The sequence below is a fragment of the Mus caroli genome, unplaced genomic scaffold (genome assembly GCF_978045245.1).
Source record: "Mus caroli unplaced genomic scaffold, Mus_caroli_1 scaffold_14, whole genome shotgun sequence".
Lineage (NCBI taxonomy): Eukaryota > Metazoa > Chordata > Mammalia > Rodentia > Muridae > Mus > Mus caroli.
This window is the reverse complement of record NW_028227269.1, coordinates 108312367-108340143: the sequence shown is the minus strand read 5'-3', so window position 1 is coordinate 108340143 and position 27777 is coordinate 108312367. Positions and strand designations below refer to the sequence as shown.

Genomic DNA, 27777 nt, shown 5'->3' with positions numbered 1-27777 from the left:
TCCTCACACAGCCTACCCCATTTTTCTTTCATCTGTGTCTGGCCTTTTCATATCTCTGCACTGTTTGCTGCTTCTTCTTCCTCCTGTTCTCCCGAGCACTAATAAAAGCTCAATAACTTTTATTGATTGATTTAGAAGCTCACTGACTCCTCTTCCAATTCCCTTACAATTAATGAACCCATATCGACGCAGCGTCGTGAGCCAAGGCCTACAATTCACTCAGACTTCATTAGCTTTCCTTCCCCCTGCATCATCTTCTGGTCCAGGAATTTATTCTCTGAAGCCTGTATCTCTTGCAGCCTTCCCTTGTTTGTGATCACGAGGATGCTCCTGAGGGTGTGGTCAAGTGTTCTGGAGGAACATCCCTAAGCTGGGAAGGAAGCCCGCAGAGCTCCAGTGTGCTCTGCTCATCCTCACCTATTTTCAACATGAATGACTGCTGCTGGTGTTTATGGGATGCTGTCCTCATAGATCAGCTCCTTTATCCACCTTCCCACTGAGCCATATGGAGGGTCATCACTGTATACATTCAAATTGATGGAGTGGGAGTCTGCTCCATATTTATGACCGTGTAGCACTCAACACACGTGTGGTCTGAAATTCTCTTGCAAGGGAGAATCTATCTTCTATCTCTCTGTCCAACCACCTCTTATCTATCTATCTATCTATCTATCTATCTATCTATCTATCTACCTATCTCTTATTTATCTCACAACGGATTCATAGATATTTACTATATAGATATTTACATAGATGATTACTATATTGAATTATATAATTCAATAATAGTCATTTTATTGCTAAGAGATCTCTTATTTTCTATTTTAAAATCATCGTTGTGTATTTTATAGTTTCACTGTGGGTCATTGGTGGCCCCTGCCATTGGTCTCTGTGACCTTTCCCTATCATTTCTTCTCCTTAGTGCTTCCTCAGTTTCTGCCAAGCCCATCTTGAGTCTTTCATGCCCTAATCCTAGAAGCATTTCCCTGGGTGAGTTGGCTGTTTTCTATGGAGAGTGACTTTAGGAACCAGGATGTGGATGTGGAGTCCATTGTTGCTCCTGAACCCTCTCAGCTGGCAGGGAGGAGACGTGGATATTAGTGTACAGGAACACGAAGGTGTACACGTGTCTGCACATGTTCCTGTCCACAGCCATCAGCACAGAAACCAGGCATGAGTCGATGCAGGTGTCATCAACCTCATCGCTCGCTCATCCATAAATCCTCAACCCATCGAGAAAGCCTGGATTCTACCATCGACCATCCACTGCACATGGATAGGGACATCCAAGTTATGAACCCATACCACCATGTGTCAGTGACTCAATGAGGTGTGCAGTTCCTCCTGCTTCCCACCCACCTTCTCTGTACTGTGTACTCTTGTGTTAGAATGAAGTCTCTTCCTTCAGTATCCATGCCTGCTCAGAACTCTTTGAGCTCCTAAATGCTTTTTTTTTTTTTTTAAATTGGATATGTTAAACTTAAAAAAAAATTCATTTGTATTTAGGCACATGCATCTGTTTGTGCATATCTGTGTGAGTGTATATGCATGCGTGAGTGCAGTGCTTGCACAAGCCGGCAGGTGGCGTGGGATCCTTTGGAGCTGGAGTGACAGGTGTTTGTGAGCTGCCTTATGTGGGTGCTGGTAACAGAACTTGGATCCTCTGCAGGAGCAGAATGCATTCCCAACCACGGAACCACCTCTCCAGCTTAGAAGGTTTGAACTTCAATCAAGTATAGTTTGCCAGTGAATCCAGTTTTTCATGAATCCAGCTTAGGATGTTGTGTTTAAAAAGTCATCACCAAATTCACGGCCCCTGGGGTTTCTGTTGTTTCCTTCTAGAAGTCTGGTAGCTTTAAAGTTGGCTTACAGTCCATTTTAAATTAGTTTTTATGGAAGATGTAAGGGCTGTTCTTAACTGATGCCTCCTTTTCCTCCCCCCTCCTCCTCTTCCCCTCTCCACCTCCTTCTCTTCCTCCCCTTCATTTTTCCTCCTCTTCCAACTTGTCTTTTGCCTTCTCTGCACATCCCTTGAAGCTTAGTCCTGGGACCCTGGCTAGAGGCATCAGAGGGATGAGGAAATACAGACACTAAAGGAATGACCGACACAGAAAATCAGGGTTTGGGTGGGCTATGGACACTGGTGGATTGGCACAAATTACCACAAGCACTGAAGACCTCAGTGTGTTTCTTAGGTACAGTGCAGGGGGAAGAGTTGGCGAGTGTCCATAGGAGGTCTCTGTAGGTGAGCAGTTTCTGGCTGCAAATGTTCAAGAAGAGGAAGCTCTAGTTGCTGGGTTTTGCACACACTGGTCTATCCCTGTAAGAACTCATTCTCGGGTCAGAGGAGAGCTTTGCCTTTCCAAGGTTGATTCAGATGTGGAAGGCGTTGCCCATTTCCCAGGGGTCCTTTGCTAACTTCCCATGAGTTCAAGGCCTTGGGTTTTGATATGGCCTTGCTCTTGTCCAAGCACACACATTCACGCAGGGCTTCTTCAGCACCCACACACATTCCTCCTCTTTCTCTTCTTCTAACACATACCCTTCCTGCTCCTCCTTGTCCTCCACCCCTCCTCCTCTCTCCTTTGCATATGGGTCTGCGTCAGTTCTCCAGTGCCTTCCGATGGAACAGCACTCAGATTCTAATGAACTGCAGTGGGAGATCAGCTGACTGCACTTGTGCGGGCCTTACTCTTCATGCTCCCGTCTGCTCTATCGAGTCTGCTCTATTGATCTGTTAGCCTCTTCTTCTCCCTCGTCAGATGGCCTGATAGTAAGTCTTCACACCATTCCTGGGACTGCTTTTTTTTTTTTTTTTTTAAACCAAGAGTGCTCTGCCTCTTGTGGCCTTTTGTCTTTTCAATCAACTTTAGAATCAGTTCGTCGATATCTACACAATAGCCCGCTGAGATGTTTTCTGTTTGCAGTTGTATGGAATCTGTGGGTAAGAATGAAAAGAAAAGAAAATGGAGCATCCATGAGCACAGAAGAATATCCTCCACTTAGTAGGATATTCTTTAGTTTGATTTTTTTTTTTTTATTAGAGATTTGTAGTTTTCTGTGTCTAGATCCTAGTATATTTTGTCAGATTTGTACCTGAGTATTTCATTCTTGGTGGTATCATAGATGATATTGTACTTAAAAGTTTTAAGCTCCAGTAGTTTATTGTTGGCTCATGGGAAAGCCACTGGCTTCTATGTCTGAACACTGCACCCTCGACCCTGCTATGATTGCCTGTAGCTCTTCAAGGTTTGTGTCTGTGCCCATGTGTGGATTTGTTGGAGATTTTTTAAATAGATAAACGTGTTAACTCTGAGTACAGATGATTTTATTTCCTCCCTTAGAATCTATGCTCTTTGTGTCTCCTTTTCTTACTGTACTGGCTGTGGCCTCAGTGCGCTGTGGGTTAGGAGTGTAGGCAGTGTCCGTGGTCTCACAGGGAATCACCCCATGCCATACTGTAAGTTGGACACCACCTGTCAGTGTTTGCAGGTGCTTTACAGAAAAGTTGAGGGACTTCCTTCTCTTTCTGGTTTGCTGAGAATTAAAACAAATGAACAAACAAATGGATGTGGGTTTTTCTAAGATGTCTTTTCTGTGGTTGATGGGATCCTGCAGCTTTCGTTTTTTATGTGGCTATTGTGGTAAATTACGTTAATTGACTTTCAAACGTTGACTCAGTCTTGTGTTCTTTAAAAAATACTACATGTACATGAGTGAGTGTGTGCGTGTGTTTGTGCATTTATGTGTGTATGTGTGCACATGCACAAGTTTGTGTGTGCATGGATGTGTGTGTGTGGCACACAAGCATGCAGTCCTTTATGTGCACATGTGTGTGTGAACACAAGTATACAATCATGCATGTGTCACAGTGTGTGTGTAGGTCATAAAACAACTCCCAGGGTCAGTTTTCTCCTGTCACTCTGTGGGACCCAGGAATTGAACTTAGGGCATCAGGCTCATAGGCACACCTCTCTCTATTAAGCCATTTCCCTGACCCTCTGTTTGGTTTCTCTAATGGCTGGGATTATGGTGCTAGTCTGTGGAGACTGTTTAGTTTTTCTGGTGTGAATTGTGGTAGATTATGTCTCTCACAGAATTGGTACATTTCATATTTCGCCTTTAAAGCGAAGCATGGAATTGTGGGTAGATCTATTTCTTGGTCTCTCACCAGCCATGGCCTCATTGGTTCTAAACTTTCATTTCTGATGCCAATCATTTATGCCTTCTCTCAGCCTCTCCTTCGCTAGCTGTGTGAGAATTTTCATCCATCTTATCGATCTTTTCAAAGGGCCAGCTTTTGCTGATCACTTTCCTCCTGTAATGCTATTTTTGACTCCATTAATTTTTGCTCAACTTATGATGATTTCTCTGAGCTCATTACAGACCTGAGTTACTCTTCATTTTCAGACTTACCTGGGAGATATGTTTGGATTATAGATTTTAGGTTTTTCTTTTTAAACTCGAGAGAATTTAATTTGTTTGGATTTATTAAAATCGCATTTATGATGTACGGTATGTAGTTTGAAAGCATGTATAGACCGTGGAACAGCTAAGTAGAGCTGATCCACGCATGCCTTATCTCACATACGTGCCATTTGTTTGTGGTGAGAACAATTAGAACCTACTGCTGTCAGTTTTCAAGAACACGAGACGCTGCCATTAACCAAAGTGGCTATGTTGGCAGGTCATCAAGGGTGTGACGGCCATGCCAGGTCTGGAAATCAACTTCCTCCAGTGCTTATACTCAATCTTCCCCTTCTCCCGCCATACCCTCTGGGCCATGGAGGGTGTGACACTGATGTCCATCCATGGCTGAACACTCGGGACTTATTTTCAGCACATTGACCAGCTAAGAATGCCTGTAATTGTAAAGGTAGGAAATGCACCATGAATTTACATGTCATCCTTGCTCAGGGACCAGGCTGATCTCGGTAACATCACAGCTTTACTTTATGTGTTGTTGAGGTGAACTCCCACTACAGTGTTGGTTTGTGGTGCCCTGTGGCTGCTGAACATTTTCCTCATGTATTTCCTGGCTGTGGACACTGGTTCTTGAGAAATGTGCTTATTTGTCCATTTGCCAATTGTATTATTTGTTCTTCTGGCTTGGTAAGTTTTAGTTCTCTGAGTATCTGGATATTAACTCTAGCACATGAATAACTGGCAAAGGCCTTTCTCCCACTCCTTAAGCTGCCTCTTCACGCTGGTAATTGCTTCCTGTGTTTTAAATTTGATTCAATTCTATTTGTCACTTCTTGCTGTTATTTCCTGAACTATCAGGGTTCTTTTCAGAGAGCCCTTGTCTTAAAGCCTTTTCCTCCTGAAGTTCCGAAGTTTGAAGTCTTACATTAAAGCCATTGATGTATTTTGAATTGACTTTTATACTGGGTGAGAGATGAGGACCTGGTTTTACGCTTCTGTATGTGGGTATCCAGTTTCCTCAGACCCAGGAGAAACTGTCTTTTCTTCAACATCCGTTTGATTTGTTTGTTGAGCGTCATGTCGGTTGTAACAGCAGATTTACTTCTGGGTCCTCTATTGTTTTGCATTTGTGTGTTTGAGAATTTCATATGTACTTATCATGTGTTTTAATTTAATTTAATTTTATATATAACTCCCTCCTTGTTTCTAAACTTCCAATTCTTTTCCACCACTTTCCATCCCAATTTAATGTTATCTTTTTTTTTAAAATTTAAATAAAGCCTTCTGAGTCCAAACCTGTATGTGTGTCAGTGTAGAGTCCTCTACTGAAGCATGGTATCTACTCAGGGACCACATTTTTGAAGAAAACTGACTCTCCTTCTTCAACAGCCATCAATTGCCAATAGCTACTCAGCTAGGAGTGGGACTTCATGCCCATCCTACCCCATTCATGCTCGGATGCAAATATTATAAGAAGGCAAAATTGTGTGCCTCTGTCCTTTGTGTAGCGTCTTCTGTCAAATGTGAATAAGTAAATCTAATCATATATAAAACATATTATAATAAGCCCAGTAGGGAGAGGGTGTGATGTAGATGTTCCACTTAGAACTCATCATTCCACATTCTCCTACTTTTGTGTGGACCAGTTATGGGTTTCTGCCTGAGTCTCTGTCCACTGCAAAAAGAAGTGTATTTGATGAGAGTTGAGAAATGTATTAATATATTGGTACTAATTATATTAGGGGCCAGTTGAGTCCTATGTCCACCTGGAAGAATGATGGTAGCGGTTCTCTCCTTAGGCCTATGACCTAGCCAACTGGGTCCTTGGGCCAGTTAACAGTACCAGGCATGTTTCAGGGTTGTATCTTGTAGAGCAAGCTTTAAATACAACCATAAAGTGGTTGATTAATCCCATAATACTTGTGCCACTATTGTGCCAATGGGCCCTTGGCCAGGCCAGTCATTGTTGTCATGCTCAGGGTTCACACTGGGTAAGATTGTTCACTTCTGTTCTCCACTGGTAGCATAAATAACACCTTCCAGTGTCAGGAAAGCTAGCCCGAAGGTATGAAGCCTCCAGACCAGTACCCACCGGCTTCCTCCGCGTCCTGAAGAGAACGTCAAGTGATCTCTTCAGTAACAGGGTCTTACTGTCACGTTCTGGAGGGCAAGCAAGCATGATGGTAATGGCTGTGTCTTAGTTACTTTTCTATCGCTGTGATGCAACACCACAACCAAGGCAAATTATAAAAGAGCGTTTAATTTGGCTCATGGCTCCAGAGGGTTAGAGTCCATGATTTAGGCATGATGGAATGGTGTCAGGAATACCGGAGAGCTCATGTCTCAAAGAGCAAGCAGGAGGCCAAGAGACACAGTGGGAATGGCAGGAGGCTTTTGGAACCTTGAGCGGCCCAGGTGACACATCTCCTCAGGCAGGGTCATATCTCTTAATGCTTCCCAGTTACCAACTACTGCAGAAAGTTTCCTAAAATATATACATAAGGAAAAAGAGTTTGAATGGAGTTCCCCTATAATGAGTGGGACTCTATCCCAACAAGATACCACATCCTAGCAGATGATGGTGTTGAACTGAGACCCATGATAGGTCAGTTACAAAGAATAAGAGACTGCAGAGTGTTCAGCCCTAAGTGGGACAGACATGTCACATCCTTCTCTGTAATGTGGGGAAGGGCAGGAGGGGATTTTTGTGAAGAGGGGGAGAAAGATGGGAAGGGTCAGAGGTGGTGGATGACTACAGGGAGACACTAGGACCCTTTTTTCCCCCTTCAGACAAAGCAAGGAAGTGGCACATATAGACAGCATACACAAGACTGGTGCAAGCTCATGCTAGCCCAAATCCCAGCATGCAGTGGGTAGGTGGGTATGAAGTCTCACTCTTGGCCAAGGATTTATTGGCAACAGATACATGTTGGAAGGTGAAGAGTCAGTTTTCTTCGAGGATGCAGCTCCTGGTAGATTGCTGTGTTCAATGGAAAGCCGCACATCCAAGAGTATATGAGTGGCACAAGTTACATGTGATGGTTTTCCTCCTCCTCCTCCTCCTCCCCCTCCTCCTCCTCCTCTTCCTCCTCCTCCTCCTCTTCTTCTTCTTCTGAGGACTCAAAATTGGTTGGATGTGGAAGTGGGGGTGAATTTGAGAGGACTTTGGGGGAAGGAATGAATATGTTCATAATATGTTGTAGAAATTTCTAAAAGAGCTAACAAAAATGAGGGGGAGAAAAAACCAAGTAGGTCTTTACAGGGCTTGGGTGAGCAACTCAGCTCCACTCAGTTTCATCACGAGATTTGGCCCTCAGCCCTCAGAGACAGGGCCACTGTCTTTGGCTCGATGGCTGGTAGCCTAAGGATATACTCAGATAAAGAGGCAAGGGGCTCATTTTATCTGGATATAAAAGTTAGGACCCAGGGCTCCACATCCTCACAGCCCAGATAGCCTGTCATCACAACTGCCCACACCTTCTACATGACTTCCCATCCTTTTCTTCCAGGCATGGGAAAGAGGGTTGCTCCCTCTGCAGTTTCCAGCAGGAAGCTTTGCTCCAGGTTGTGAAAGAGACAGTCAGGGCAGGACCCACTGTGTCCCCATGTCACAGCTGGGGAACTGAGGCTCAGCGGTGTGGTCCCTCCTCTAAGGCTTCTCCCCAGGCAGGGGCAGGGGTTGGTGCCAGCCTGGGTCTCAGAGTCCTCCCCTATTTGGCCTCTCAGGCATCTTTTGTTCACCTTTGTCTCCTTGAGTTTCACCAAGGAGAGTCCCTGACCAGGATGGGCAAGGACATAGTAGCCATTGTTTCTGCATGGTGCCCTTGGGAGAGCTGTAGGTATGTCAGCAGGAGAGCAAGACCTCTGAATTGTGTCACAGGCAGTCAGAAACTGTGACCTTGGTGTGGAAGGAAAGAAAGGCAGAGAGACATAAAGATTAGCACTCAGAGGAGAAGGGGATGGTGGAAGGATTGCAGAAAGGGGCGACCAGGAGGGGGGCTGTGAGTGGGATGAAAAGTGAATAAGTAAAAAATATAATAATAAAAAGATTAGCAGGTGATTAGGACTCAGCGGTGTACACCTTTAATCTCAGTACCCACACATCTCTCTCTAAATCTTTGTTCGGGGACCTAAGAACTTGGAAATCCTTTCTGGACTCCTGCAACACTGGAAAACACTCTCTTCAAGTGTCCTTTCTATTGTGAACTTGGGTCAGGATGACCCTCGGGGGCTGTCCCGAGATGCTTGTAAGTTATTCAGGAGGGTTGATGTGGTCAGAGATTCGACTGTGGGATGGGGGCTGAGTGAGCGTTGTGCTCAGTTTGGGTCAGCAACCATCTGGGGAGAAGCTACTTTATTCCCAAGGCTAGCTAACCCTTCCACACACAGCCTCTTGCACACTGGTGACCTGAGAGCCACATCTGAAGCCTGGTGTCTCCAAATGGAAGCTGGGGTTTGCATCACTCTCCACATTCTGTCACTGCGATAATGACCCAGTGCAGAAACTCCCTGACTAGTGGTGGCTTTACGTCCTGTTAAACCAAGTCACAGGCAGAACATAGCACAAGTGGAAGATGCTTAGGATACCTGGCCCTCCAGTGCCCTGGTTTAGTCACACGGGACTTTGGGATGGACGGGCTTGCGGTTTGTTGTTGTCCCCCAATATCAAGAGAGAGCAGCACACCCACATCCCTAACCCAAGAAAATCCCCAAATTCAGTATCACAGTGTATCTTACGCCACTGCCATCAGAACTCAGAGGCCGAGAAAGCACCCGGTCAACTGTGGCTGTGGCAAGCCTGATGATCCAAAAAATGAGAGGCCTGGGTAGGAGAGGCTGGTGGGTGGGTGCTGTGTTGATGGTGGCAAAGATGCCATTCGGCTGCACCTCCCTGCTGAGTCTCCATTGAATTCCTTGGCAATGTTTAGGAGTGGAACCTGGAAGTCTCAGGGACAGCAAATGCACACTTTCTGGGCTCCCTTCACAGTGAGGGTTAGCCTTGGCTACTGCATGTCACAGAAGGTATGGGAGTCAGTCTTCCTCCACAGCCTTCTTGGCCCCAGTTGTTCACCTTTATTGCCAACTTGATCAAATCTAGAGTCAACTAACAGACAGACATGCCCCCGGGAGCTCTGTGAGGCCATTTCCCAGGAGGATTAGCCAGTGGGCTGACGACTGACCCTCCCTCAGAGGACATGGTACTGTCACTTGGCTGGTGAGTATTTGTGAATATCAGCTTTAATTTCCAACTTGATGTAACTCAAAATCACCTGGGATGAGAATCTCAATGAGGAGTTGTCTGCACTGGACTGACCCATGGGAGATTATCTTGAGTAAGTTAATTGATACAGGAAGACCCAGTCCATTGTGGGCCATGCTGTTTTCTAGGTAGAGATCTTGACCTACTGAGGAGTGGAAAGCTACAGCTGAGTGCAAGCAACAGAACAGGCATGCAAGTTTCTAATTTTTGTAAAGATTTATTTATTTGATGTATATGAGTATTTTGCCTGCACATGTGTATATGTACCATGTGTGTGCCTGGTGCACAAAGTGGCCAGCAGAGGGCATCAGATAACCTGAAACTGCAGTGATGGATAGTTGCAAACCATCATCTGGGCGCTAGGAATTGAACCTTGGTCATTTGCAAGAGCAATAAATGCTCTAAACTGTTGAACCATCTTTCCAGCCACTTTTATTTTTATTTTATGTGTATAAATGTTTTGCCTGCATTGTATGTCTGTATACCCTGTGCATTCAGTGACTGTGGAGGTCAGAAGAGGGTGTCTGATCCCCCTGGAACTGGAGTTACGGATGGTTATGAGACACCATATGCATGCTGGGAGTTGAACTCACCACCGAGCCATCTCTCCAGACTCACATGCATCCATTTCTCTCTTGGCGGTGCACATGGTGTGATTAGCTGTTTAAAGTTCCTGCCTTGACTGTCCCAGGGTAATGGATTGTGATCCGGATCTATAAGCTGAAATGACCTCCCTTCACATCTGTATCGTCTCCTGTCAGAGCATTCTGTAGGAAACTAGACTAGGGCTGAGTTCATCTCATTGCTGCTGCTGTGAGAATTCTGCTTCTTCTGGGATGGACTGAAGACCAGAGTCTCCCAAGAGTCTTCCAAGCCTCCAGCATTAGATTCCATTGCTGAGGCACCCACCCATTCTCTGCCTCTCCGGTGTGAAGATGGTTGAGTACTCAGACCTCATTACATATTCCAAGCTAATAAATCCTCTATCTAGAAATACTTATTTTAAAATTGTGTGTGTGTGTACACATGTATGAGTGCAGGTGGCTACAGAAGGGGCATCAGATCTCTTTGAGCTGGAACAATGGGGATTTGTAAAGTGCCTGATGGGAGGGTAGCGAAGTGAATGATGGATCCCTGTAAGAGTAATATGTGCTGAATCACCCCTCAGTTTCATATGTGTATGATGTATATGCCTATACATATATATAAATAAATCAGAACCTTCCATATGTATGTAGAATTAATATATAATACACAATACAATATACAATATATAGTATATGATGTATAATGATGTATGATATACAATATACTATATACTATACAATATCATATATATATATTTATTTATTTATTAGAGTCACCCTTGTAGAAAGAAGGGGGGAGAGTGGGCCGGGGCAGAGAAAGAAGGTGCCTTGCTACAGGGGCAAGGCAGAACATCGCATAACTTCCACACACCTGCTCTGGATGAGGGCTGTGGTCCTAGTGAAGAGGCTGGACTTTCATCTGCCTATTTGGTTGGAACGAACTCTACAAGACAGGGGTCATGGCAATCCCCATAAACTATGATTGTGACATCGTGAGGGCTTAGGTGACTAAGCTTCCCACACCACCCACAACATTTCCTAGGGTGGCTGTGCTGTGGGTATAATAAACTACCCTGAGAGAAAGCAATGTGGGGGGCAGGAGAGAGCTTATTTCATCCCACAATTTTAGGTTACTGTCTAACACAGTTGGAAAGTCAAGGTAGGGCCATAGCTAGTCACATCACATCCACAGTCAAGAACAGAGAATGAATTAAGACATGCGTGCTCCTACTTAGCTCACTGTCCCTACTCTTTCAAATTAGTTATTTATTTTTGGGTGTAGTAAAGTTCAGTAAACTTTGGCTCCACCCTTCAAGTGGGCCCTACTCTCCCCATGGTGATGAAGATGCCAGTAGACTCCACAGTATTCTTATCACCAGCATCATGCCATTTGATGTTAGTGGGATATTGCTCCTGGAAGATGGTGATGGGCTTCCCATTGATGACACGGTTCCTATTTTCAGCCTTGACTGTGTGGTTGGATTCGCCTTGGGTAGAATCATACTGGACCATGTAGACCAGGCAGTTGACATCAATGAAAGGGTCATTGATGGCAAAAATTTTATATTTTGCCAGATGAGCTGCAGCCTTGGTAACCAGGGCCCAATACAGACAAATCTGTTCATTTCAACCTTCTCTATCATATCTAAGGGACAAGGCTGTCTCTGGAATAGGGAAGACTAGAGAACATTATCTTTATTTTTAATTATGAATATATTGTTTGAGTTTGGTTTCTGTGATAAACACCATGAACAAAAGCAAGTTCAAAGGGAAAGGGTTTATTTAGCTTATATTTCCATGTCACAGTCCATCATCAGGGGAAGCCAGGGTAGGATCTAAAGTGGGAACCTGGAGGCTGGAACCGGAGCAGAGGCCATGGAAGAACATTCCTTATTGGCTAACATTTTCCTTATGGCCTGCTCAGTATCTTAGTCACTGTTCCACTGTGAAGAGACACCATGACCAAGGCCACTCTTATGAGAGAAAGCATTTAGTTGGGACTGGCTTACAGTTCTAGAAGTTTAGTCCATTATCATCATGGCAGGGAACATGGTGGCAGGCAGGAAGATTCTAGAGAAGTAGTTGAGATCTACATCCTGATCTGAAGGTGGAGAGAGATACACTGGACCTGGTGTGAGCTTCTGAAATCTCAAAGCCCACTCCCCAGTGACACTTTTCATACAACAAGGTCATTCTCCTAATCCTTCTAATCATTTCAAACAGTTCCACTCACCAGTCACTAAGCATTCAGACATATGAGCTCATTCTCCTAATCCTTCTAATCATTTCAAACAGTTCCACTCCCCGGTCACTAAGCATTCAGACATATAAGCCTATGGAGGCTATTCTTACTCAAACCACCACACTCAGTTACGTTTCCCATAAGACCCAGGACCACCTATCCAGAGGTGGGCTGGGCATCGGTCATCAGTCAACAATCATGACAGTGCCTCATAGACACGCCCACAGAACAATCTGACAGACGTAATTCCTGAACGGAGTTTCCTTTTACCCAGATATCTCTAGTTGTGTCAAGTTGACAAAAACTAACTATCATGATATGTGTGTGTGCTTGTGTGTGAGGGTCTTAGGGTTTTATTGCTGTGAAGAGATTCCATAACCAAGGCAACTCTTATAAAGGAAATTCTTACAAAGGAAAGCATTTAATTGGGGCTGGCTTTCAGGTTTAGTCCATTATCATCATGGCAGGAAACATGGCGGGATGCAGGCAGACATGGTGCTGGAGGAACCAGGAGTTTTACATTTTTATTCTGAAGGTAGCAGAAGGAGACTGTATGCCACATTGGATGTAGCTTGAACATAAGAGACCTCAAAATGTGCCTCCATAGCGACATCCTTGCTCCAGTAAGGCCACAGTGACTCCAACAGGGCCACAATTCCTAGTGGTACAATCCCCTATAACTAAACATTCAAACACAGGGCTCTATGGGGGCCATACCTATTCAAGCCACCACAGTGGGTATGCGCATGCGTGAGTGCAGGTGCTTGTGGAATACAGACCAAGGTATCAGATCTCCTGGAGCTGGAGTTAAAGGTGATTGTGAGCCACCCAATGTAGGTACTGAGAACCAAAAACTTAGGTTCTCTGGAAGCATGGTATGTGTTCTTACTTGCTAAGCCATCTCTCCAGGTGCCTTTCCCCTGCTCTTACGTGGTCTAAACGGCAAGCTCACAGGTGACTGAGTCTTTCCATAACAATCAGCTTAAGACAATCGCCTCAAGCTGTGTTCACAGACCAACCCGATCTGGGCAGTCCTTGATTGCAACTCATTCCAGATGACTCCACATTGTGTCAAGCTGACAGTCAAAACCACCACAGTGATCCTTTCCAGAAGGCTCCCTCTTTTTAAATAAAAGTTTTGCAAATGAGTTTTCAGTTTTTTAAAATTTTATTTTAATTTTATTTATATTTATTTATTATTCACTTTATACTTGATTCTCTGCCCTCCTCCCCAGTTCCCCCTCCCATATTCCCTCCCCTCTTCTCCTCTGAGAGGGTGGAGGCCCCCTCTGGGTATCCCCTGATCCTGGCATCTTAGTTCTCTGTAGGGTTAGGCACATCCTCTTCCACTGAGGGTAGACAAGGCAGCCCAGCTAGGGGAACATATTCCACACATAGGCAACAGATTGAGGAATAGCCTCTGTTCCAGTTGTCTGGGACCCATGTAAATGGGAACGAAGCTGCATATCTGCCACATATGTTTGGGGGCCTAGGTCCAGCCCATGTGTGATGGTTTGTATATCCTTGGTCCAAGGAGTGGCACTATTGGAAGCTGTGGTCCTTTTGGAGTAGGTGTGTCACTGTGTGTGTGGGCTATCAGACCCTCGTTCTAGCTGCCTGGAAGTCTGGTAGCAGCCTTCAGATGAAGATGTAGAACTCTCAGCTCTGTCTGCACCTTGCCTGCCTGGATGCTGCTATTTTAATGGACTGAACCTCTGAACCTGTAAACCAGTCCCAATTAGATGTTCTTTATAAGACTTGCCTTGGTTTTAGTGTCTCTTCATAGCAATATAACCTAAACTAAGACAAAAGTTAGTATTAGGGACTGGGGTATTGTTGTGATAGCCCTGACCATGCTTTTGTTTAGAAAAATGTGGATTTTGGGACTTTGGATTTGGAAAGCAGTGGAATGCTTTAAGTGGGGGCTTAATGGGCCATCCTAGTAGGAATATGGAAGACTTTGTTACTGAGAGTGATTTGAATTGTGCAGGCCTGGCCCGAGAGGTTTCAGTGGAGAATGTCAATATGTGGCCTAGAGACTGTTTTTGTGGTATTTTGGTGAAGAATGTGGCTGCTTTTTGCCCTTGTCTGAAGAGTCTGCCTGAGGTGAAGAGATTAATTGCATTGACAAAGGAAGTCTCAGAAACACCCATCATAGACTTTGTTCCTTGGTTAAGTCTCATGAAGAGCATTTTAAACAAGCATAGCAGGCCGAGAAAGGGAAAATATAAAATATATGGTTTGAGTATTAAAGGGGCACCAGGGAGTGAAATAGAGCTGAGTCCTGTGTTCAAGGTGATAACAAATTAAGGGAGTGGGACTTTGTGCCAAGATCCTACCCAGCTAAATTTAGTTCCAGGCCTGGCAGTACACATCTTTAATCCCAGGAGGCAAAGACAAGAAGAGCTCTTAGTTCAAGGCCAGCCTAGAGCATGTTCTAAGTGAAGAAAAATTTAAACTCAGGCTTGGTGGACCACATCTCTAATTCCAGTGCTTAGGAGACAGGCATGCAGATCTCTGAGTTCAAAGTCAGTCTACAGAGCAAGTTCCAGGACAGCCAAGCTTACTCAGTGAAGGAGTTGGAGAACAGAAAGCTGGTGATAATGTAATAGAACAAGGGGGCCATGTTCCAGCTCCAGCAAGCAACAGAACATGGCAGCTTTGGCCATGTGGTTCTGGCTTTAGAATGACGAATAGAAGGGACTACTGGGATGATTGATGCTGGTTAGTTGGAGCTAAGAAATTAGCAGTGATTAAGAAGAGACCAGCATCACTGAGGTGAAATCTGGCAAGTGTTTTCTGAGAGCACAGAGAAGCTGTATTCTAGAGATAGCCTCCTTCAACAGCTGTACTTGGTAATATGTAAGAGTCATGAAGAACAGCTGAGGCTTGGCACTGTGAGAGACTATGGAAGGCCAATGGTGAAGGTGAGGCCTCAGTTGCAGTTGATGGCCCAGGACTGAAGGGGTCATGCAAGGTAGTTGAGGCTTGGCACCATGACAAGAGCCCATGAGAGGCTATTGGTGACACCTAGTTGCAGCAGAAGACCCCAGTGTATGGGAGATGCCAGTACCATGGGATGATCACCAAGAACAGCAGCAGCAGTGGAGTATATCAATCTGAGCTTAGAGTGCTACAGAGGGCAGAGCTGGAGAAGTGACCCAAGCCCTTAGGAGGAGCCCAGAAGATCATGTGTGGATCCCAGGTATTGAAACAAGAAGTTGTAACATTGAAATTGCCTTGGAGACCCCAAGATGTTTGAGATGCTAGAGCCATGCGTTATCTGCCATGGAAAGCTGCTAACAGGGAGTGGAACCAGCCCAGGAGAAAGCAGTTTGTTGCATCAACAAAGCTGAAAAAGGAGTTGGAGATCTGAAGACCGCTTTGACATCAGCTCAGCCATGGAGATGCAGAGTTTGGAGTTTGCCCAGCTGGTTTCTTCTCCCTTTGGAATTACAGTGATTGGATGAATCTCAGAAGAGACTTTGAACATCAGACTTTTAACTTTGTTGAGGCAGTTATAGACAATGGGGACTTTGGAAGTTGGACTAAATGTATTTTGCATTATGCTATATTTATGAATGCTCCTCATAGACTCATATGTTTGAACAAGCCTATGGGGTCCAAGGAGTGTAATGTGATGGTTTTTATATGCTCAGCCCAGCGAGGTGTCACTATTAGAAGGTGTGGGCCTGTTGGAGTAGGTGTGTCACTGTGGCTATGGGCTATAGCACCCTCACCCTAGCTGCCTGGAAGCCAGTATTCTGCTAGCAGCTTTCAGATGAAGGTGTAGAACTCTCAGCTCCTCCTGCACCATGCCTGCCTGGATGCTGCCATGCTCCCACCTTGATGATAATGGACTGAACCTCTGAACCTGTAAGCCAGCCCCAATTAAATGTTGTCCTTTATAAGATTTGCCTTGGTCTTTGTGTCTCTTCAGAGCAGTATAACCCAAACGAAGACACCGTGTATACTCTTTGGTTTGGTGTTCAGTCTCTGAGAGCCCCCAAGGGTCCAGGTTAATTGACTCTGTTGGTCATCCTGTGGGCTTCCTATCCCATTCGGGGCCCTCAATCCTCCATCTCCCAACAACTCTTCTACAAGAGTCTCTAAGCTCCATCTACTGTTTGGCTGTTGAACTCTGCATCCATCTGAGTCAGCTGCTGAATGCAGTCTCTCAGAGGACAGCCATGCTAGGCTCCTGTCTACAAGCATAACAGAGCATCATTAATAGTGTCAGGGATTAGTGCTTGCCCATGGGATGGTCAAGTTGGTTTGGTTATTGCTTGGTCATTCCCTTTGTCCCTGTTCCATCCCCTGTCCCTGCATTTCTTGTACACAGGATACATTTTAGGTGGAAAAGTTTTGTGCATGGGTTGGTGTCCCTATTGCTCCACTGGGGTTCCTGACTGTCTACAGGAGGTGGCCTCTTCATGTTCCATATCTCCACTGCTATGGGTCTTAGCTAAGATCACCCCCATTGACTCTTGGGACCCTATCCCAGGTCTCTGGCATATCCTCAAGATGTCCCACTGTAGGCTTAGATTTTTCTTTAAACCACCTTTATTTAGGGTTCTTGAATGCTTCAACCTCTTCTAGAGGCTGGGAGGAAAAGGGGTTTGTGGATCTGTTTAGAAGTAGTTCTTTAGATGTTGCGCGCTCTGAACCGCCTGGCGGTGCGGCTGGGGCCCGGTCCCTGACCCGGCTGCTCCTGCCCATGCGCGGCCGCAAGACCGCCATGACCCGCCTGCTAAGTCCAAGGTCGGTCGCCGCTGTGGACCCTAGAAGAATTCAGAATTCTTCGTGTTGACCGAGCGCTACCGACAGTACCAGGAGACCGTGCGCGCTCTCAGGCTAGAGTTCAAGTTGGAGGTGTGAAGGAAATTGCACGAGGCCCAAGCTGGGGTTCTGGCCAAGCGCTAGGCGCAGCAGGCCATCACAGAGCACGGGGAGCTGATGACCTGGAACTGGGACGACCTGGAACCGGCGAATGCAGGAGCTACGGATAGCGAGGTTGCAGCTGGAAGCACAGGCCCAGGAGATGCAGAAGGCTGAGGCTCAGGCCCAGAGGGCCCAGGAGGAGCAGGTTTGGGTGCAACTGAAAGAGCAAGAAGTGCTCAAGCTGCAGGAGGAGGCAAAAAACTTCATCACTCGGGAGAACCTGGAGGCACGGATAGAAGAAGCGTTGGACTCTCCGAAGAGTTACAATTGGGCCGTCACCAAAGGTCAGGAACTGAGCACAGAGGCTTCTGGGGGCCCAAATAAGCACAGTGCTTGCCTAGGGTCTGTGTACTGGGATAGGAATTGGTACATCCCAAGAGGATGGCTCAGCCGTTTCCAGAGCAACCTCAGTCACTCCAGGCTCGGCACTCACCACCTGACTGGGAACTCCAGACATCCCTGTTCTGCACCACAGACAAACTCTGGGGAGTTCCTATCGCACAGAGGATCGGACTGGACTGTGTCCCCTCTAGAAGCCAAGCTTGTCTTGTAAGTCTCTTGGAGTCGTGTGAGCCAAATGTTTCCTGCTTTTATAAATAAAGTATTGGAGCCCTGCCCCCCAAAGAAGTAGTTCTTTAGAGTGGTCCCACTCTTCATTGTCAGGATACCAGCAGTCCAGTCCAATAGCAAACACCAAATATAAATCAGTAGCAGCAGATCGATCCAGCAGAAACCTCAAGGCTCTGCTGATACCAGTTAGTGGAAGCATCAAGAATTAGCTGGAATACCACGAGAAGTGCTCAGGGCACACTTCTCTCTATGAAGCGAAGACCAGCAAAGACCAGGGAGGAAGCGAGGTCAGCGGGCCGTTTCATAGCCAGCGAAGACCAGCAAAGCTTTGCACAGCATCACAATACAACCTTTCACTGTTTATGGGGTTCCGTTTACACTCTTTCCAAACACAATGCGCTCTCGCAAGCGTCCATTCCAGCAAAGCATCACGTGCCCTCTCATGTTTCCGTTTCAGCAAAAACATCTCACCAGACAGCGTCCAGAAAAAACATCATGTGACACAGCTGAGTTTCCAAAGAAACCAGACATTTCCACTTCACCACTAGCCGCAGACTTCCATTCATTCTCACGACCATCTGTCCATCTCTCCAGTCTCTCCCCACACACGATCCCCAAAAGCACCCCCATTCCCCTCCCATTCAGTTCCCTCCCTCCATCTGTCTCCTATGACTATTTTATTCCCTCTTCTAAATGAGATTCAAGCTTCCTCACTTGGGCCTTCCTTTTTGTGTAGTTTCTTTGGGTCTGTGGAGTAGAGTGTGGGTATCCTGTATTTTACGGCTAAAATCCACTTATAAGTGGGTACATGACATGTGTGTCTTTTTGGGTCTGGGTTACCTCCCTGTGGGTGATATTTTCAAGCTATACCATTTTACCTGAAAAATTCATTATGTCTTGGTTTTTAATAGCTGAGTAGTATTCCATTGTGTAGATGTACTATGTTTTCCTTATCCATTCTTCAGTTGAGGGACATCTAGGTTGTTTCCAGTTGTTGGTTATTATAAATAAAGCTGCTGTGAAGAGAGTAGAGCAAGTGTCTCTGTAGTATGGTGGGGCATCTTTTGAGTATATGCCCAGGAGTGTATATCTGGGTTTTGAGGTAGTACTACTCCCAGTTTTCTGAGAAACTGTCAAATTGATTTTCGAAGTGGTTGTACAAGTTTGCACTCTCCCCAGCAGAGGAGGAGTGCGCCCCTTGCTCCACATCCTTGCCAGCATGTGCTATCACTTGAGTTTTGATCTCAGCCATTCTGGTGGGTACAAGAAGGATTCTCAGGGTCATTTTGATTCGTATTTCCCTGATGACTGAGGTCTTTGAATATTTTTTTAATGTTCTTCTCAGCCATTTGAGATTCTTCTGATGAGAATTTTGTTAAGTTCTGCACCTCATTTAAAAAAAATTCCTTCCTTTTTGGATATTTTCTTTTTTTTTGCATTTTTTAAAAATTTTTAATATTTTTATTACATATTTTCCTCAATTACATTTCCAATGCTATCCCAAAAGTCCCCCATAGCGCCCCCCCACTTCCCTACCCACCCATTCCCATTCTTTTGGCCCTGGCATTCCCCTATATTGGGGCATATAAAGTTTGCAAGTCCAATGGGCCTCTCTTTCCAGTGATGGCCGACTAGGCCATCTTTCGATACATAAGCAGCTAGAGACAAGAGCTCCGGGGTTCTGGTTAGAACATCATGTTGTTCCAACAATAGGGTTGCAGATCCCTTTAGCTCCTTGGGTATTTTCACTAGCTTCTCCATTGGGAGTCCTGTGATACATCCAATAGCTGACTGTGAGCATCCACTCCTGTGTTTGCTAGGCCCCGGCATCGTCTCACAAGAGACAGCTATATTTGGGTCCTTTCAGCAAAATCTTGCTAGTGTATGCAATGGTGTCAGCATTTAAAAGCTGATTATGGGATGGATCCCTGGATACGGCAGTCTCTAAATGGTCCATCCTTTCATCACAGCTACGAACTTTGTCTCTGTAACTCCTTCCCTGGGTGTTTTGTTCCCAATTCTAAGAAGGGGCACAGTGTCCACACTTTGGTCTTCATTCTTCTTGAGTTTCATGTGTTTCATAAATTGTATCTTATATCTTGGGTATCCTAAGTTTTGGGCTAATATCCACTTATCAGTGAATACATATTGTGTGAGTTCTTTTGTGATTGTGTTACCTCACTCAAGATGATGCCCTCCAGGTCCATCCATTTGGCTAGGAATTTCATAAATTCATTCTTTTTAATAGCTGAGTAGTAATCCATTGTGTAAATGTACCATAATTTCTGTATCCATTCCTCTGTTGAGGGACATCTGGGTTCTTTCCAGCTTCTGGCTATTATAAATAGGGCTGCTATGAACATAGTGGAGCATGTGTCCTTTTTACCGGTTGGGACATCTTCTGGATATATGCCCAGGAGAGGTATTGCTGGATCCTCCGGTAGTACTTTGTCCAATTTTCTGAGGAACCGCCAGACTGATTTCCAGAGTGGTTGTAGAAGCTTGCAATCCCACCAACAATGGAGGAGTGTTCCTCTTTCTCCACATCCTCGCCAGCATCTGCTGTCACCTGAATTTTTGATCTTAGCCATTCTGACTGGTGTGAGGTAGAATCTCAGGGTTGTTTTGATTTGCATTTCCCTGATGATTAAGGATGTTGAACATTTTTTCAGGTGCTTCTCTGCCATTCGGTATTCCTCAGGTGAGAATTCTTTGTTCAGTTCTGAGCCCCATTTTTTAATGGGGTTATTTGACTTTCTGGAGTCCACCTTCTTGAGTTCTTTATATATATTGGATATTAGTCCCTTATCTGATTTAGGATAGGTGAAGATCCTTTCCCAATCTGTTGGTGGTTTTTTTGTCTTATTGATGGTGTCTTTAGCCTTGCAGAAGCTTTGCAGTTTCATGAGGTCCCACTTGTCAATTCTCGATCTTACAGCACAAGCCATTGCTGTTCTATTCAAGAATTTTTCCCCTGTGCCCATATCTTCAAGGCTTTTCCCCACTTTCTCCTCTATAAGTTTCAGTGTCTCTGGTTTTATGTGAAGTTCCTTGATCCACTTAGACTTGACCTTAGTACAAGGAGATAGGAATGGATCGATTCGCATTCTTCTACATGTTAACAACCAGTTGTGCCAGCACCATTTGTTGAAAATGCTGTCTTTCTTCCACTGGATGTTTTTAGCTCCCTTGTCGAAGATCAAGTGACCATAGGTGTGTGGGTTCATTTCTGGGTCTTCAATTCTATTCCATTGGTCTATTTGTCTGTCACTATCCCAGTACCATGCAGTTTTTATCACAATTGCTCTGTAGTAAAGCTTTAGGTCCGGCATGGTGATTCCACCAGAGGTTCTTTTATCCTTGAGAAGAGTTTTTGCTATCCTAGGTTTTTTGTTATTCCAGATGAATTTGCAGATTGCTCTTTCTAATTCGTTGAAGAATTGAGTTGGAATTTTGATGGGGATTGCATTGAATCTGTAGATTGCTTTTGGCAAGATAGCCATTTTTACAATGTTAATCCTGCCAATCCATGAGCATGGGAGATCTTTCCATCTTCTGAGATCTTCTATAATTTCTTTCTTCAGAGACTTGAAGTTTTTATTATACAGATCTTTCACTTCCTTAGTTAGAGTCACGCCAAGATATTTTATATTATTTGTGACTATTGAGAAGGGTGTTGTTTCCCTAATTTCTTTCTCAGCCTGTTTATTCTTTGTGTAGAGAAAGGCCATTGATTTGTTTGAGTTAATTTTATATCCAGCTACTTCACCGAAGCTGTTTATCAGGTTTAGGAGTTCTCTGGTGGAATTTTTAGGGTCACTTATATATACTATCATATCATCTGCAAAAAGTGATATTTTGACTTCATCTTTTCCAATTTGTATCCCTTTGATCTCCTTTTGTTGTCGAATTGCTCTGGCTAGGACTTCAAGTACAATGTTGAATAGGTATGGAGAAAGTGGACAGCCTTGTCTAGTCCCTGATTTTAGAGGGATTGCTTCAAGCTTCTCACCATTTACTTTGATGTTGGCTACTATTTTGCTGTAGATTGCTTTTATCATGTTTAGGTATGGGCCTTGAATTCCTGATCTTTCCAAGACTTTTATCATGAATGGGTGTTGGATCTTGTCAAATGCTTTTTCTGCATCTAACGAGATGACCATGTGGTTTTTGTCTTTGAGTTTGTTTATATACTGGATTACGTTGATGGATTTCCGTATATTGAACCATCCCTGCATCCCTGGGATGAAACCTACTTGGTCATGATGGATGATTGTTTTGATGTGTTCTTGGATTCGGTTAGCAAGAACTTTATTGAGGATTTTTGCATCAATATTCATAAGGGATATTGGTCTGAAGTTTTCCATCTTTGTTGGGTCTTTTTGTGGTTTAGGTATCAGAGTAATTGTGGCTTCATAGAATGAGTTGGGTAGAGTACCTTCTGTTTCTATTTTGTGGAATATTTTGTGAAGAACTGGGATTAGATCTTCTTTGAAGGTCTGATAGAACTCTGCACTAAACCCATCTGGTCCTGGGCTTTTTTTGGTTGGGAGACTATTAATGACTGCTTCTATTTCTTTGGGGGATATAGGGCTGTTTAGATCATTAACCTGATCTTGATTCAACTTTGGTACCTGGTATCTGTCTAGGAACTTCTCCATTTCATCCAGGTTCTCCAGTTTTGTTGAGTATAGCCTTTGGTAGAAGGATCTGATGGTGTTTTGGATGTCTTCAGGATCTGTTGTTATGTCTCCTTTTTCATTTCTGATTTTGTTAATTAGGATGCTTTCCCTGTGCCCTCTAGTGAGTCTGGCTAAGGGTTTATCTATCTTGTTGATTTTCTCAAAGAACCAGCTCTTTGATTGGTTGATTCTTTGAATAGTTCTTCTTATTTCCACTTGGTTGATTTTGCCCCTGAGTTTGATTATTTCCTGCTGTCTACTCCTCTTGGGTGAATTTGCTTCCTTTTGTTCTAGTGCTTTTAGGTGTGTTGTCAAGCTGCTAATGTGTGCTCTCTCTAGTTTCCTTTTGGAGGCACTCAGAGCTATGAGTTTTCCTCTTAGAAATGTTTTCATTGCGTCCCATAAGTTTGGGTATGTTGTGGCTTCATTTTCATTGAACTCTAAAAAGTCCTTAATTTCTTTCTTTATTCCTTCCTTGACCAAGGTATCATTGAGAAGAGTGTTGTTCAGTTTCCACGTGTGTGTTGGCTTTCTATTATTTATTTTGTTATTGAAGATCAGCCTTAGTCCATGGTGATCTGATAGGATGCATGGGACAATTTCAATATTTTTGTATCTGTTGAGGCCTGTTTTGTGACCAATTATGTGGTCAATTTTGGAGAAGGTACCATGAGGTGCTGAGAAGAAGGTATATCCTTTTGTTTTAGGATAGAATGTTCTGTAGATATCTGCCAGATCCATTTGATTCATCATTTCTGTTAGTTTCACTGTGTCCCTGTTTAGTTTCTGTTTCCATGATCTGTCCATTGGTGAAAGTGGTGTGTTGAAGTCTCCCACTATTATTGTATGAGGTGCAATGTGTGCTTTGAGATTTACTAAAGTTTCTTTAATGAATGTGGCTGCCTTTGTATTTGGAGCATAGATATTCAGGATTGATAGTTCCTCTTGGAGGATTTTACCTTTGATGAGTATGAAGTGTCCCTCCCTGTCTTTTTTAATGACTTTGGGTTGGAAGTCAATCTTATCAGATATTAGAATGGCTACTCCAGCTTGTTTCTTCATACCATTTGCTTGGAAAATTGTTTTCCAGCCTTTCATTCTGAGGTAGTGTCTATCTTTTTCTCTGAGATGAGTTTCCTGTAAGCAGCAAAATGTTGGGTCTTGTTTGTGTAGCCAGTTTGTTAGTCTATGTCTTTTTATCGGGGAGTTGAGTCCATTGATATTAAGAGATATTAAGGAAAAGTAATTGTTGTTTCCTGTTATTTTTGTTGTTAAAGTTGGCATTCTGTTCTTGTGGCTGTTTTCTTTTAGGTTTGTTGAGGGATTACCTTCTTGTTGTTTCTAGGGCGTGGTTCCTGTCCTTGTATTGGTTTTTTTCTGTTATTATCCTTTGAAGGGCTGGATTCGTGGAGAAATAATGTGTGAATTTGGTTTTGTCGTGGAATACTTTGGTTTCTCCATCTATGTTAATTGATAGTTTGGCTGGGTATAGTACCCTGGGCTGGAATTTGTGTTCTTTTAGTGTCTGTATAACATCCGTCCAGGATCTTCTGGCTTTCATAGTCTCTGGTGAAAAATCTGGTGTAATTCTGATAGGCTTGCCTTTATATGTTACTTGGCCTTTTTCTCTTACTGCTTTTAGTATTCTGTCTTTATTTAGAGCATTTGTTGTTCTGATTATTATGTGTCAGGAGGTATTTCTTTTCTGGTCCAGTCTATTTGGAGTTCTGTAGGCTTCTTGTATGTTCATGGGCATCTCTTTCTTTAGATTTGGGAAGTTTTCTTCTATAATTTTGTTGAAGATGTTTGCTGGTCCTTTGAGTTGAAAATCTTCATTCTCATCCACTCCTATTATCCGTAGGTTTGGTCTTCTCATTGTGTCCTGTATTTCTTGGATGTTTTGAGTTAGGATCTTTTTGCATTTTACATTTTCCTTGATTGTTGTGCCGATGTTCTCTATGGAATCTTCTGCACCTGAGATTCTCTCTTCCATCTCTTGTATTCTGTTGCTGATGCTCGTATCTATGGTTCCAGATTTCTGTCCTAGGGTTTCTATCTCCAGTGTTGCCTCATTTTGGGTTTTCTTTATTGTGTCTACTTCCCTTTTTAGGTCTAGTATGGTTTTGTTCATTTCCATCATCTGTTTGGATGTGTTTTCCTGTTTTTCTTTAAGGACTTCTACCTGTTTGATTATGTTATCCTGTTTTTCTTTAAGGATTTGTAACTTTTTAGCAGTGTTGTCCTGCAATTCTTTAAGGGATTTTTGTGCTTCCTCTTTAATGTCTTCTACCTGTTTACCAGTGTTCCTTTGTATTTCTTTAAGTGTGTTCTTAAAGTCCTTCTTGAAGTCCTCTACCATCATCATGAGATATGCTTTTAGATCTGTGTCTACCTTTTCCGGTGTGTTGGGGTGCCCTGGACTGGGCGAAGTGGGAGTGCTGGGTTCTGATGATGGTGAGTGGTCTTGGTTTCTGTTAGTAAGATTATTACGTTTACCTTTCGCCATCTGGTAATCTCTGGGGTTAGTTGTTGTCGTTGTCACTGTTTAAAGATTGGAGCAGAAGCTGTGTTCCACTCACCAGAAGTCTCAAAATCCTGTGGCGGGGGTCGTGGGTAGCTGGTGGGTGTCAGCCGACCCTGCGCTCTAGCTACCCTGGTGCTGTTCAGGCCGGAAGAGGCCTGTGGCCCTACTCAGGCCGATTTTCTGTTTCCCTAATTAATGCAGTCTCAGGTCCCGCGTGCAATTGGATTGGAGCAGAAGCTGTGTTCCACTCACCAGAAGTCTTAAGATCCTGTGGCGGGTGTTGTGGGTAGCTGGCGAGTGTCAGCCGACCCTGCGCCCTAGCTACCCCGGTGCTTTTCTGACCGGAAGAGGCTTGTGGCCCTATTCAGGCCGGATTTCTGCCTCCCCAACCAAAGCCGTCTCAGGTCCCGCGTGATTGGACTGGAGCAGAAGCTGTGTTCCACTCACCAGCAGTCTCAAAATCCTGTGGCGGGGGTCGTGGGTAGCTGGCGGGTGTCAGCCGACCCTGCGCTCTAGCTACCCCGGTGCTTTTCTGACTGGAAGAGCGGATATTTTCTTTATTTACATTTCAAATGTTAAACCCTTTCCTGGTTTCCCTCCCTCCCAGAAACACCCTATCCCATCCTTCCTCCCCCTGTTTCTATGAGGGTGTTCCTCCACCCACCTACCCACTCCCACCTCCCTGCCCTTGATTCCACTACACTGGGACATCTATCAAGCCTTCATAAGATCAAGGACCCCTCCTTCTATTGATGCATGACAAGGCCATCCACTGCAAAGTATGCAGCTGGAGCCATGTGTACGTCTTTGTTGATGGCTTAGTCCCTGGGAGTTCTGGGGGGTCTGGTTGGTTAATATTGTTGTTCTTCCTATGGGGTTACAAACCCCTTCAACTCCTTCAGTCCATTCTCTAACTCCTCTATTAGGGCCACTGCACTCAGTCCAATGGTTGGCTGCATGTCAGTAGGATTTGCTGAAGGAGGCAAAGCCAGGAGGATCACTGGGCTGTACCCCATTTTTAAATTGGGTTATTTAGTTTGTTGGAGTCTTTAACTTCTCAAGTTCTTTATAAATTTTGGATATTAACTCTCTGTCAGATGTAGGATTGGTGAAGATTTTTTTCCCCAAGCTGTAGGCTCCCATTTTGTCCTATTGACGAAATTCTTTGACTTAGAAAACCTTTTCAGTTTCATGAGTCCCGTTTATTGTTGTTGATCTCAGAGCCTGAGCCACTGGTGTTCTGCAAGAAGTTGTCTCCTGTACCAGTGAGTTCAAGGCTAGCCTCCACTTTCTGTTCTATTAGATTTAGTGTATCAGGTTGTATGTTGAGGTCCTTGGTCCACTTTGACCTGAGTTTTGTGTAGGGCAACAGATATGTATCAATCTATATTCTTGTATATGTAGACCATCAGTTAGACCAGTACCATTTATTGAACATGCTTTCATTTTTTTCATTGTATGGTTTTGCCTTCTTTGTCAAAAATCAAGTGTTCATGGAAGGGTCTTCCATCCAATTCCATTGATTGACCTGTCTGTTCCTATGCCAATGCCATGCAGGTTTTATTACTATTGCTCTCTAGTATAGCTTGATGTCAGGGATGGTGATACCTCCAGAAGTTCTTATATTGTTCAGGATTGTTTTAGCTATCCTGGGATTTTTTGTTTTTCCATATGAAGTTGAAAATTCATCTGTGAAGGTCTGTGAACAATTGTGTTGGAATTTTGATGGGAATTGCATTTAATTTGTAAATTGCTTTTGGTAAGATGGCCATTTTTACTATGTTAGTCCTGCCGATCCATGAGCATGGGAGATCTTTCCATCTTCTGAGGTCTTCCTCAGTGTTTTTTTTTTTCTTCAGAGACTTACAGTTCTTGTCTTATAGATTTTTCACTTGCTTAGTTAGAGTTACTCCAACATATTTTACATTATCCATGGCTTATTGTAAAGGGTTCTGTTTCCCTAACTTCTTTCTTGACCTGTTTATCATTTGTATAAATGAAGGCTACCTTTTTTTTTTGTGTGTGTGTGAGTTAATTTTGTATCCAGCCACTTTGCTGAAGGTTTATCAGCTGTAGGTGTTCTCTGGTAGAATCTTTGGGGTTGCTTGTGTATACAATCATATCATCTGTGAATACTGATGCTTTGAGTTCCTCCTTTTCAATTTTTATTCCCTTGGTCTCCTTTAGTTGTCTTATTGCTCTAGCTAAAACTTCAAGTGCTATATCGGATAGATAGGAAGAGCGTGGGCAGCCTTGTCTTGTCCCTGATTTTATTGGAATTTCTTTAAGTTTCTCTCCTTTTAATTTGATGTTGACTATTTGCTTGCTTTATATTGCCTTTAATATGTTTAGGTGTGCTCCTTGTATCCCTGATCTCTCTAAGACTTAGCATGAATGGGTGTTGGATTTTGTCAAAAGCTTTTTCAGCATCTAATGAGATGATCATGTGGTTTTTTTCTTCAGTTTTTTTTTTTTTAATGTGGTGGATTACATTGATGGGTTTTTGTGTATTGAACCATCCCTGCATGCCTGGGATGAAGCCTACT

General features: G+C 43.9%; 1 non-coding gene and 1 pseudogene across 1 annotated transcript; one reads left to right on the top strand and one right to left on the bottom strand.

The window, feature by feature from the left end:
• Positions 1-4872: 4872 nt before the first annotated feature.
• Positions 4873-4976, bottom strand: LOC147001327 (U6 spliceosomal RNA). The gene has a single exon (XR_015045316.1). It is a non-coding gene; the product is annotated as a U6 spliceosomal RNA (small nuclear RNA).
• A 12187-nt stretch (positions 4977-17163) lies between these two features.
• Positions 17164-18526, top strand: LOC110306596 (small ribosomal subunit protein mS26 pseudogene; annotated as a pseudogene).
• The last annotated feature ends 9251 nt before the right edge of the window (positions 18527-27777 follow it).